The 14,453-nt window shown below is 35.1% G+C and overlaps 1 non-coding gene across 1 annotated transcript; it reads left to right on the top strand.

The window, feature by feature from the left end:
* The first annotated feature begins 12,565 nt into the window (after positions 1-12,565).
* LOC148783801 (U5 spliceosomal RNA) lies at positions 12,566-12,682 on the top strand. Its single transcript, XR_016047253.1, has one exon. It is a non-coding gene; the product is annotated as a U5 spliceosomal RNA (small nuclear RNA).
* The last annotated feature ends 1,771 nt before the right edge of the window (positions 12,683-14,453 follow it).

Raw genomic sequence — 14,453 nt, 5'->3', positions numbered from 1 at the left:
GTTGTTGAAGGGGTCTCATTTTGACCCATTTTGACCACATCTATAGTTCAAATCAAACGTTTTTTGGGAGATTGATTATTGAGATGAAGAGAGTGTGTGTACAAAAGTTTTTGGTCATACAAATACCACAAGCCTAGTCTCTAAACAATCAAATTAGAACCTACCTTCAAATAGTGTTGAGATTTGTGATTTCAATATTGGAAGGGTACAATCCAAAAATCCTGTACAAAATACACTATTTCCAAAGCTTGAAATCCCTTTGTTTTTATGTCCATGCATCTTGATATCGAGATGATCGATTTAAGGATATTTAGGCATCAAAACAACCTCTTCTAGTGAAATTTTTGAGGTAGGCTCTAATTTGATTGTTTAGAGCCTTAGCTCTATATGAACTTTTCCTAATTTTAAAACATACACTATTTTAAAACATATGTTGGCGGTCAACACTCATGTTGAGCCTAACCAGCTTGGACCCATATTTTATGTTCATAGACTTACGTTAAATTGAATCATTAAACACTTGCTAACACCTAACCCGTTATCTCAATTCTATAATTGTAGCATGAAAACAAGATATGTGGTCACCACTTATCGTACCAAAATACTTAAACACTAAAACCTAACTCGATATCTTGAATCTAAGATTGTAGGATGAAGACAAGACATGTGGTAAAAACAAGACATGTGATCACTACTTGTGGTATCAAAATATTTAAACCCTAAAGCGTAACTCGATATCTCGAATCTATGATTGTGGGATGAAAACAAGACATGTGGTCACCACTTGTGTTAATGATAACTTGAAACCCTAAAACAAGATATTAAAGACCATATATTCGATGTTGATGTGATAATGCTCGATAGATATACTTCAATTTAAGTTTTGAACCATTTTGAAGTATGTTAGTTCATATTTTGGGATAAATACGTATTATAAGACTATCCTTATATATTTTTAGTTTACTCGGCAATAATGGGTAGTGATTTCATGCAAAGGTTGTATAGTAATATAATGCAACAACCTTCAAAAACCATGTTAGGGCCATTTGTTTGATTCAAATGTTAAAATATGCACTATTTTAATTCAAATGAACAATCACAAACAAGAAAAATTTGAAAATGCAACCTAGAAAGTATTATTTTAGCCCAATTAATATATGCAGTCCATTTTAATCTTTACCTCAATAATAAATCAAAAAAAAAAAAAGGTTTCAATTGGAACCCTAGATATGTTCAAAATGAGTCCCCTCCAACAACGAATTTAGACTATTCATTTGGTGAATTCCAAGATCTTAGCCTTTACAAATTCAAATTCATTTTTTTTTTCCTTTTTAACATTGTTCATCTAATGATAATAAAGCCATCCTAAAAATTTGGAAACAAAAAAATCTTTCGACAGCCTTGATCTAAGCATCTTATCAAAATGGACGGACTATGTTAATTGGGCTAAATAAAGTACTTTATACGGTCTGTTTCTTGGTTTTTTATTTTTTGTGACAGCTCATTAGAATGAAAAGAGTGTCCTATTTCAATTTTAGGACAACACAATTGGCCTAACATGATTTTTGAAGGTTGTTGCATTATATTACTATACAACCATTGCATGAAAATTGTAGCGGCATTTTGGTCATTTACTTTTACATAAAATATTTATTCTTTATTTTTCCCATTTTCGCACTCATTTTCTGATGGGATGCCCAAAATTTCATCATAAAATGCCTTTTATAAAAAAATATGAAAAATAAAACAGTGTTTGTCGTGACATTGAGGTAGGAGCGATCATAGCCATTTGAATCAGATCGAACGGCTAAGAAGTGAGGTCGCATATAACTTATGAGCTGTTGGGGCACATGGTAACATTTCCCTTAAAAAATATATGGGTAGGCTTTCTATGCTTTCCCTACAATGTATATACTTCCACTTATCCAACCGTGCATTCTGAATGGAGGGCTAAGATTGCCTAAAAAAGTTATAACGATTATATAATTTCCTCTCTCGCACCCTCCATTTCTCCATCTCTCACTCCTCAACACTCAAATCGTTTACACAAGAACCACCCCACCCCATCCGAATATCCCATTCTTTATCATGCACTCACCTCTCTCTCTTATTTCATTTCTCTCTTAGACTCACGGTCTCACCTCTCTCACCTTTCATGTCTCTCTCGCTCATCGAATCAAGACCACCCTCGTGGCCTCACGTCCTTTCATTAAGCCTGGACCACCCTCAGAACTCTCAACTCTCACTGGCACAACAAATAAGAGGAAGACCACCACAACCGCAAGGTATTTTCCATGGCTTTTTTTTTAGGTTTGTTTATACGGCTTAGCTTAAGATTAGCAGCAATTAGCTAGTTTTCATTTCTCAGTTCTCACTTCTTCATCCTCTCCTCTAATGGCGACTTAAGCTTTCAAATATCATCTATAGAGTACACGCTTAAGCATTAGCGTTTATAGTGTTTGTTTTTTGCTGAGCTCAAAGCCTCAAACAATTGCCCAATCTTTTGCAAAACAAGGGTTTATGAACTTTATAGTGTTTCTTTCGGCAGTTGACATTATTCTACGATCTTATTCCTGTGATCCCAAAACAAGCCCTATTCCTGTTGCTCAATCTTTTGCATAACCGTTTTGTAAACTCGTTTTTGTAATGTAAGTAAACTCAGGAGTTTACAACTTTACATTATTCCTCGATTTTATTCCTGTTGCTCAATCTTTTGCAAAGCTGTTTTTTTCGCCTTTTTAGCGTTTTCTTGAATCCTGATATATTTTTGGTATTCTTTCTCATTCTAGGTTTGTATGTTTCATACAAAATGGTTTTTAAAATCATGTTGTTACAAGGATTAGTAAGTAAAAGAGCCGCGCTAGGTGTTGATTCCTCTCTCTCTATCATTGGTTCCTCTCTCTCTATCACTGGTTCCTCTCTCTCCCTATCTCTATCTCTCGGTCTCTCTCTCTCTCTCTCTCTCTCTCTCTTTCTCTCTCTCTCTCTCTTCTTGGAGGGATTAAATATGGTTTCCTCTTTCTTTCTCCTCCTCTTTGTCCACTCTCCGAGTGTTAAAAGACAGTCTTTGGGCCACCAAACTTCCAAAATTGTACATTTCATTTTTTAATATAGTCTACAGTTTTGCTGCCTGCACTCAAAATATTTCATGCATGTTACATGTATTTTCTAAAGAAAAAATTCAAATTTCTTTTTTTTCTATAAATCTCAAATTATTTAGATAAAGTTGGTGACTTTATTCCTCTCTTCTGCAATTTGTGACCTTGATTTCGGGGGTATTTTCTATTAGAATCCATGGCATACCTTCCCCTTTGCAGCTAATTACTATCTTTAGATTCCACGAATGTTCATTCAAATTCAATGTCTAGGTCTTATTAGTCATGACACATGACTCATGACACTGCTAGTTTGAAACTTTGTATTACATATCTACTTGTTTTGGCAGTGCTCTAAGCGTTAAATGACTCAAAATCATACCTATTTCCCAACAGGCCATTGACCCATCTAAAAGAAACACAGTCTGTAAGAGACATGTCTCCTTATGTTCTCCATATTAGCATGTTACATTTCCCATGTAGTGGCATAATTTATGTTCAAAATAAAATTGCAGATTTTATGTATTGGTTGTTGCTTCAATATTATATTAATGTGCATAGAAATTGTCTTGTGGATAACCACTCAAATGCTGCTGATAACCACTAAAATGCTATTGATAAGGAATGATTTTTATTTCCTATGTATGCTAGAAAGACAAAAGTCTAATGTTACTTATCTACTTGTTTATCACTTATCTGAGAACACAATATACATGGTTTGTGTGGGATAAGTATCGTAGACTAAAGCCTAATGTCTAGGGTCTCTGGAATTTGAATCTGTAGGCACTAGTAGATATGAAATTAGTTATCATGATATCCATATGATATAGAGTCCAGAGTCTCTCTAAAAGCATATATCTAGCTGCAAATGTTCCGTTAATAATTTGCACTTTCAATGTGTGTTCTCAAATAGTAATAGCAGTGTATTCGTTCATATCTTTTTATTATTTTTATTGGTAATTCCTTTGCATGTTCTTTATGAAATTAATCAAATTTCTATTTCTATATGCATTTATTCTTGAATCATTTGTTTCCTTTTATCGTTCAACAATTAGCACAAGTGAGAGCTCATTGTTCAAGATTAGCTGTGATCTTATTCACCATTGCAAAGGTCCCATATAACATTTTGTTTAATCATTTTTATATGCGATAACGTTTGATTGAATCATTCTCTATAACATTTGTTTAAATCATTCTTTATATGCTTTTCATATTCTGGTAGATTTGTTTTATTAGTCATTTTAGTCTTTTTCAACACATGCTTTTCATTTTTTAGTAATCGTATCCATGTTCGATTAACCGTTTGGGTTTGATCTTGCGAACACACTTTATGCTCTTAATTTTACTACTAAATTGTGTATTGTCCAAGAATTGGAAGTAACTTTACATTTAGTTAGAGAATGATTTGTTTTTGTCCGATTTTTTTCAATTTTTATATATTATTGCACTTGAGGTTCATTGGATCCCTTAGTGCTAGTTTGGATGTACCAAAAATTGCAATATTTTTGGATTGCAATCCAAAAGTCTTGTGAAACATATTTGAACGATTGGACTCTTTGGACAACCAAAGAAGCTCAAGCCCCATCCATTTTCATAAAAAAATCCAAAGAAGCTCAGAAACCCCAAATTTACTCTCTCTTTGTGAATAAACAGAGCATTTTTACTTTCTTTCTTGAAAAAAACCAAAGAAGCTCAAGCCCTATCCATGACAGCTCTAGGCGTCGTCATTGTAAAGCCATCATTCTAAACATGTAGAGAGATAATCGAGCATCCTGACTCTCTTCAAATACATTATTTAGAACACCAGAAACATTCCTAGAGCTCATATCGAACCTCAATTCATCAAAACAAATTGAATTCCACCTACGTTTTGGAACAATTGAAGATATCCTCTTTGCAAAATCCACACTTTCCTTGATGTGTTTAACTTTTTTTCTTCTGAAAAACAAAAAATTCTCACAAATTGGTTCATCAGAAATCATATGTTCTCTCTCTAAAGAACAAGGTAACCCCAAGTTTTTGATTGATTTACACCCTGCAAAGCTCTTTCTTGCAGTAAAATTGAGCCGCTCGAAGCTGTGATTGAAAAAAAGAAAAAAAAAAAAAAAAAGAAAAAGAAGAAGAAGAAGAAGCCTCATTTCTCTTTCCCATTTTTCAACCTATTTCTTCGCTAGTTAATGTGAGAAATAGCGAATATTTTAGCATCCGTTAGAAAACCCATAGAAAAAGAGCAGAATGTATAATCCAAGTTCCTACATAGCTTGATTTTTAAGGCGTTTATAATATTCCATAAAGGATGACTTAAAGTTCAAAACTTCTATCCCTAGTGTCCCCTACCACCTTGGGAGCATGCCCATATTTTCCAAAGCCGAGGAAGTTTTGTCAAACACAAAGGTTTTTCGTGTTAGATCTACTCACGAAACAATTAATCCTACACATCGCATAATCGCCATAGAGGACGACTTCACAATTTAGTGGCCCCACTATGATTCCCCATGCACAACATATCTTTTGGGGACGAGTATGGTAATTGGTAACATTTGTTACATAGGTTAATGCGAGAAATGTTTAGTATTTTAGTTTGTAGTGTCTATTCTTTGTAATATAGATTAAAGCGTCGAATTAAAAGTAAAAAATAAAGAGCACCATAGATAAACCAAGTTCTCACATATGGCTTGACTTTTAACGCTTGTCTGATATGACATAGAGGATGGCTTCAAACCCTAATGGCTCAACCTTTAACCCTATTGTCCCCCCTCCCCATGGGGAGATGCTCTTCGTTTCCAAGGCCGAGGAAGTTTTGTCGAAGACAGAGGTTTTCTGTGTGAGATTTGATTGTCATATGGAAGATAAATTACGGGTTTGGGCTGATTATGAGGGCCTAAAAGTTCGTCTTGATCTAGTTTGCTCCACTCTTGAAGTTGTAAATGCCAGGCTTACAAAAATTGAAGATACTATCCAGTGGTTTGAAGTGGTTGCAGATGGTCTTGAGGAGCTTTGCTCCTTGGTATACAAGTACTAGTCGGGTCTATGGTCATGGGCCGTAGTCCTGCATTAGTTATTGTTGTTAGGTTTTATTTTTTTAGTGTTTCATTTATGGTGAGCTCCTCAGTTTACAAACATGTAATTATCCACCCGAAATTACGTGAGACAATAAACGGGTACTCACCGCCCTCTCATACTCTATGCAATTTGAGGCCTGTATTATAAATTATCCTCTCTCCTCTCCCTTTTGCTACCTTTGGTGTTAAGTTGTATTAATGTTATTCTTAATTTCTTTTCCTTAGATGTATGATAGTTTTACGTAAATTTAACATTTTTCCTTGGAATTGTGGTATATTAAATTGAAAAAGTGGTATGTTTCATTACATTTGTTTAAATTTATTTGCCGATTATATCTTATATCTTGGTATTTCGAAAATAGGGAAATTGGAACATGGTGATTCGTTTCTATATTTTTTCTATATATTAGAAGCTCCATTATTAGCGTTTTATATTAAGTAACAATGTGGTATGATTACCAGATTATACATGATGCTATAATTGTAAGTGTTGTATATTTTCTAATCAGATTAATCATGTTGTATCTTTTTATAATGTCAATAATTAATTCCCACATCCTCTATGTTTAATAATTGGAAATGAATCATGGTCCTTCTTTTCTATATTTTTGTTATATATTAGAAGTTACAAGCGCATTATTAGAATTTAGTATTTTGTAGGTAAGAAATGGAAGGCGAAATGAGCAACGCTTTTTCTCAACTTTCAAATGCACCGCACTACAGTTCATCTATTTTTGGAGATCCTTGGTGGAGGGTGGCCGGTGCTTGTCGATGCGTGCAGCCGTGGACCATGACGCTTTGAGGCTCCTTGTTCGTAGTCATTAGTGGAGGGTGCCACCTTCATGCTGGATTTTTATGGGCCCCTTGGGCGAACTGTTCTACTCTATCTTTATGTTCCTTTGACTTTAATTATTTTCATTTGGTTGTGCATTTAATTTATCCTCTCTATTACTTTATCTACTTTTTTATTTAAAATCTTTATGGGTTAATGCACTTTGTTGTGTATCTATTCTCTCTCTCTTTCTCTCTCTCTCTCTCTCTGTCACTCACTCTCTCTCGATATATATATATATATATATATATATATATATATATATATATATATATATATATATATATATATATATATATATATATATATATATATATATATATATATATATATATATATATATCTTTGTATCTCTTTTACTAGGTTATTGACTGCACTTTTGTGATGTGCATTTGATATCTCATCGCTCTCCTTATCTTGTCTATTTTCTATGTGGTTTGATTTTTTTTTTAATTTGGTTACTATATTGACATTGAATTGGTTGAGCATTTGATATTTCATCTTCACTTTTCTTCACTTATATCTGTTTTATTTGTATTGAAAACATCTTTAGTGTTTAGGCTTTATTTTTTCAAGGGTGATGATGTTATGGATATGGAAAGCATTGCTTCATAGTATGTAATTATGAGCGTTCTTGTCCTTATTATATATATACATCTTCGACTTAGTTTAGGGAGAGAAGGAAAGGCGTAGCGAGAGAGAGAGAGAGAGAGAGAGAGAGAGAGAGAGAGGCATAGTGAGATAAGGCAAAGATGAGAGTTAGGAAGATGTATTGAGAGATGTAAGTAATAAATAACGAGAATTGTTTCTATTCTCGTGTCGATATATAGTAATATTCACTTGTTTTGGTGCAACGTATCGCTTCTTGTAATATTATGAAACCAAATGATGTTATTTAATATTTTGCAAGGGATAATATGAGTGTAAAAGATGAAGAGATTGATGGACCCTCACGAACGCCTTTGTGGCGTTATGTAACTTTAGTTGGTGGTGATGCAAAATTGTAGAGACACCCCTTTTACAGGTTCTTACGTATGTGTGCGTACTTATTTATTAGGCGTTTCACTGAGGGAGAATTCTAAGGGGATAATTCTTTGCCAAAAATTATCAAAAGACAAACGAGATGTACTAAGGATAGAAGAGTCTGAGGCTAAACATTTGTTTGGTTTGAGTCGAAAAGATAGCATGAGGTCACTTGATCAAATTGTATTCATGTCATTATCGCAGTGTTCAGGGTTGACACAAAATGCTACAAGTTCAAATAAAAGGGCGAAGGGTAGTATAACTCATATGTTTGATGCTCATGCGAGGGAGTGTTGATGTTGCTCTCGCTCGATGTTTTTATGCTCATGGAATCCCTTTTAATGTCATGAAGGGTCATCAGTTTCAAGAAATGATATGTATAATAAAGAATGCTCCCAAGGGTTATGTGCCCCTTAAATATGAGAGATTGATGACTAGTTTGTTAGATAAAGAGAGGAGTCGGATTGACCGTGAACTAGGTGCATTAAGAAATGAATGGCCAACCTATGGGGTTTATATTATGTATGATGGATGGAGTAATGTGAATAATCAATCCTTGATAAACATAATGGTTGTATCAGGGGGTAAGGCTACATTTGTGAATGACTATGATTGCTTTGAAATTGAGCATACTAGTCAGAATATTGCGAATATACTCTTGAAGGACATTGACAATATTGGACTTTATAATGTTGCTCAAGTCGTGACTAACAATGCACTGAATTGCAAGGGAGTTGGTTCAATAAGTCAATGTCATTATTCCCATATTTTTTGGTGAGGCTACTTAGCTCACACGTTGAGCCTTCTCATGAAGGATATTGTGGATAAAAAGAAAAAAAACCTAACATTTGCTTTTGCTAGGGATCATTGGAAAGAGGGTAAAAGGGTAGTGACATATATATGCAACCACACAGGTGTTTGTACATATTTCAAACTATTTCGAAACTCGAGCTTCTAAAAGCCAAGAAGACCAGATTCGGTTATCACTACATCATGTTAAGGCGCCTTAAGGAAGTGAGGCCCGCCTTGACGTCCCTCATCTTGGGCGACCATTAGGAAGGACTCAGATGTGGTTTGGGAGACGTGGAGCATGGTGAAGTTCACATAATCGTAATGGATGATAATTTTTGGACAACAAACAAAAAAATATTAAGGTTCACAAGGCCAATCTGGAAGATGATAAAGTTTGCAGCTAGTGATAAGGCTGTAATTGGATATCATGTTGGGAGAAATATCAGTTGTTTTATATGATGATCCTCTGTTGCTTCAAAAGGTCAGGGACTTAGTGGTAGCCAGATGGAACATGGCTAACCTTCCACTTCATTGTCTTGCTTTTCTTCTTAGCCTTAAATATTATTCTTGTGAATGGTTGTCAGTACCTACGCCAGGTAGGGAAAGGAGGGTGTGTCTGCATGCTACCATGATGCGCGTGATGCGACATTAAGGGATGAGGCTGAGAGAAGCAGGGTACGACAACAAATAAGTGATTTTGTTGATAGCAAGGGGCGTTTCTTACTGTCGGCATCCATAGCTGATAGAGGTACAATATCATCAGTGTCATGGTGGGACTTGTATGGTGGCGGGGCTTCAGAGTTGTATTCAGTTGCAGTTAAGGTGTTGTCCCAAAGCGTTAACTCTTCATGCACTGAGAGAAGTTGGAGCACGTATAGCTACATCCACAGTGTTAAGCGTAATTGACTGAATGCTGATCGATCTGAGTCATTGGCATACGTTCATTACAATGATAGGCTACTGAGCAGATTGAGGATTGATTACGAGACCAACTACAAGAACTGAGATGCTCATCCTGAAGATGACCATCTTGTTGATGACATAGATGCCTTAGCTGCGATGGATGAGCATTTCGAAGCGGAAGATGATTTGGCTTCTCCCCCACCACGTACTAGACCGGCCCTTCCCCCATCTACTATAGAAGAGCATGATAGCCCTTTAGATCTCCATCATGACTACAGTTCGCAACCCCATACTCCAGTGCAATCTTCGAATGCGACCCCACCCACTCGAGGTGAAGCTTCGCCTTCGACGACTGTCGCGCAGAGATTGCGAATGAATTCGTGCCTGAAATCTGAATAAGATTGATGCTTTTCTCTCTCACACTCTCTATGGTTTTTTGATGATTGTTATTTCTTTATTGTATTGTCAATGTATATTACAAGGACATTTATTATTTACAGCCCGTGTGTATGTCAAAGGAAGTGGGAATGAAATAAGATTACTAAAAATTACCTAGGATTTCCCCCATAGAGGAAGGGTAAATAGATTACACCACGTGATGGGTAAACGTACCTCACGCGAGAGCAAAATGGTCATTAAGTAATAGCAAATATAACAAACATTAAACTCCCTTACCTGGCAATGGAAAATAGATCACACGTTGAGTTCTCGAGTGTGCCCACGCCCATTTTCCATCCATATCTACCCTAACATACCAACATTGAAATTTATTATTCCAATTTCATATATCCTTGGGTGTGGTTTCTATAAGGTTGCAACCTTAAACAATCAAATTAAGACACACCACCGAATTTTATCATGTCATGTAATTTTGGTGTAAAAAATTCTTAGGATTATCTTAAAATCCATTTTCATATCTAATTAAAAACTTTTAAACTTCAAAATTGGTTAAAATCAAGTAGATTTATAAACGTATGAAAATTCTTAAAATGAACGGTGTAGATAATATGTTGCAAGATGCACAATTTCTGGCAGTCAAATTTTTTTTTATTCTTTTCATGCACTCATACATCTTGATGTCGAGATGATCAATTAGAGACTTTTTCAACACTAAAACAACCGTTTCCAATGGATTTTTGGGGTGCATCCTTAATTCTACACTTTATGGTTGCAACCTTATATAAATTTTTTCATATATCTTTGATTTTATAAAATACTATATAATTCTCAAATAAGTTTCCAAATTCTGATTTATGTTTCTTCAATATAAGATTTTTCCAAAACAGAGTAAATATACAATATACTAAAGCAGATCATATCCTCAAAACTTTTCCCTTCAAAAAATAAAAAGGCTTCAGATTGACTTGCCTTTAACAACATAACTTTACATTAGTTGATCTGAGCTACTACTTATATATATATATATATATATATATATATATATATATATATATATATATATATATATATATATATATATATATATATATATATATACATTTATTTCTATGACAATAAATTTTTTGAAATTTTGAATAAATTTTTTTTACCATTTTATTAGTTTCTAAAAGAAACTTCTTAAATAATAATAACATTTACATATAAACATTAATACTTTTAGTAAAATTTTTCATATAGTTATTTCAACCCAAAAATAACAGTGATGCAGTTCCCAAATTTATGCCTAACAGCAACCATATATGGTTAGGTTGCATTCAAAATGTTACCCAAATCCTAGACAATATATTTCCATGTATACAGATGTCAACGTACAGCTCATTTTCGTATCATGTATGAGATTTTGAACGATACTAACATTAATCGTTGATAGCATTGGAAGACTTTATTTCATACTAGATTAATGAGATTTAATTAATCCATGGACATCCAGGATTGGTTGTGCATGGATCTAGCTGCATGGGTCATTGCTAGATAGAACAATGGTTTCTAAATTTAACCAAATCGAGTTCGAATTTGTATGGGAACGGGCTGCCGTGTTTTGTAGGTGCACGAATCCATGTGTAATGGAATTGCGTTCTTCATACAAGTGGAGTTCTACGATGGGGGTGTGGAATACTATTGTCCGGAACGCCATCCTACAATGAATGGAGCTCGATCCTAGCCAAATATGATCATGATATTTCTTAGATGAGGGCGAGACTCAACATTAAATAGGATCTCGTTCTTGTTGGCCATGGGACCGCGATGCTAATGGACATGGGACCGCGATCCCATTTTACATGGAACACGTTCCCAAAAAATAGGGATCTCGATCCCAATGTATCAGGATCTTGCTCCCTATTAAATGGGATCTTGCTTCCTATTCAAATGGGTTCTCGCTCCGTAACTACATGGAACACGTTCCCGTTAAATAAGGATCTTGATCCCAATGTATCGGCATCTCGCTCCTTGTTCAATCGGGATCTCGATCCGTAACTTCTACCCTCACCGAAACTCGCTCCCCGAGCTCCGGAGCTTTGGACAGCCGTCGATCTGACGCTCCCACTCTTAGAACCGGAAGCGCTCCCACTCTCGCTCCCGGTAACTATGGGCCGGATCAAGACCCGGACCCATCCCATCGCCACCTCTCTCTCTCTCTCTCATCTAGGTCTATGTTCGGTGACTTCAGGTCTGCATCCCTTAATAATTTTTCTGGTCAGGCTCCGGCCGGACCCCGATCTGGACCCAAACCATCTTATTTCTATCTTTTTTTTTGAAAGGTGTGGTCGTGTTGCTCTCTCTCTCTCTAGAATACAAAGAAAAGGACCATTGGTTTTGTCCCACGTCGTTGAGCAACAAGAATGTGATGGGGTGGAGGAGCTATATATGCCTAAGCAGCACGGATGGGAGAAGGCACGGAGCCGTGTGGTGAGCACGGAGCGAACTATTATTTCGCCTTTTACTAAAGAATACCGTGTGCTCGCCACTCAAATAGGCATACGCCTATTTTTCGAGGGCTATTCTCTATTGAGTTAGCCCACGCAAAAACAAACAAAACGTCGTTCGAGGAATCTTGAGTTAGCCCACACGTCGTTCTATTTTTTCTCGAACTCGTTTTATTTTCCCTCCATGACGAAAAATAGCCTAATAGCCCACGCAAACCCACTTGAACGTCGTTCTATTTTATTTTCCCTCGCGGTGTATGAGACTACCCAATTTTCAACTTTTCTAATAATTCTGTGTATTAGACTAACTAATTTTCATCTTTTCTAATAAATTAAGGCTGAGGTTAATACAATTTTAATATGGCTTTTTTGGGTGAGGTTAATACAATTTTAATAAGAAATTAAGGGTGAGGTTAATACAATTTTAATAAAGAGGAGTAAGGTCCGCCTTTTATTTCATCTCCATCTCTCTCCACTTTTGGAAAAGGTTTCTATACTTCCCCTATAGCATAGAAGATTTATGCTTCCCTTACCATTCAGCCTTCCAATTTTGATCAAGAGAGTTATCACCGTTTGATCTTAGATCTGACGTCTCAAAGTATTGATCTTAGATCCGACATCTCAAAGTATTTTTATTTTATTTTTATTTTTATTTATACAAATTGTATGGATATGAAATTTGGTACGTGCTATCTCCTCATTGGAGTGCACCTATAAAAAATATTAAAAATAATGTTTTGATAAAATATAATGACCAAAATACCCCTCAAACCTTTAAGGGGTATTTTGGTTGTTTTATTTTATTGAAAATATTTTTTTATATTTTTTGCTAGTACGAGTTTAATAGAAGAAAATTTGGTATCAAAATAGTTTATATAAAAAAATTAAAAATAAAATAGTGTAGAGACATAACATTGTGATTGGGGCAATCTTAGCCTTCCATTCAGAATCGGCGGTTGGATAAGAGGAAGTATATAAGCTTTGTGCTGTAGGGGAAGTATGGAAAGGTTGCCCTTAACTTTTAGGTCACATACTCAAAATCATTCTTGTTGGCTCGAGCTTATACTCAAAATCGTTCTTGTTGGCTTGAGCTTTGAGATGCATGCCATCTAATTCTTCATATAATGACTAAGAGAAGAGGAGAGATTGTGACTTCCTTATAATAAATAACCATCCAATTTTTCATCTAATTACTATGAGAGATTGTGAATTCTTTATAACAATGATAAATAGCCACATAGTATACAATCCCTTTTTGCTTTGATTCCCAAAAAGGGTGTAATTGAAAGTCTACGTGATATTAGGCCTATTAGTATGTTGACCAGCCTTTATAAGGTTTTTGCAAAATGTTTGGCTAGAAGACTAAAAACTTTGTTGCCTTTGGTCATTAAAGATGTCAATCAGCCTTTATTTAAAATAGGCAAATAATAGATAATATATTGTATGCATAAGAGGTTATTAGCTCCCATATAGCAGGAAAAGAAACAATAATTGTTTGTAAAATTGATCTTGAGAATGCCTATGATAAAGTTGAGTGGAAGATATTGTTGAATGCCATGCGTGCTATGGGTTTTGGTGAAAGGTGGATAATGTGGATTAAAGGTTTTTCGAAACAACACATTTTTCAATCCTGTAGATACCCCTCTTGAAATTCTGGATAAGAGAACTCTTAAAAACCTTGATTATGGTCCTAAAGGACCACATAAACTCTAGTATACCTTAGGCAACCTAGATTTGATACAATTATCCCAAAACTTTCCAAAACCTATTCTAACTTGAAGTAGAGCCCAAGAGTTTTCCAATGGTCTAAGAATCACGTGAATCCGACCTACGGATAAAAACATATAATAAATAACAATTT

This window comes from Amborella trichopoda, chromosome 1 (assembly GCF_054954075.1).
Source record: "Amborella trichopoda isolate Santa Cruz 75 chromosome 1, AtrichopodaSantaCruz75HAP2 v2.0, whole genome shotgun sequence".
NCBI lineage: Eukaryota > Viridiplantae > Streptophyta > Magnoliopsida > Amborellales > Amborellaceae > Amborella > Amborella trichopoda.
This window is presented reverse-complemented; position numbering and strand designations above follow the sequence as displayed.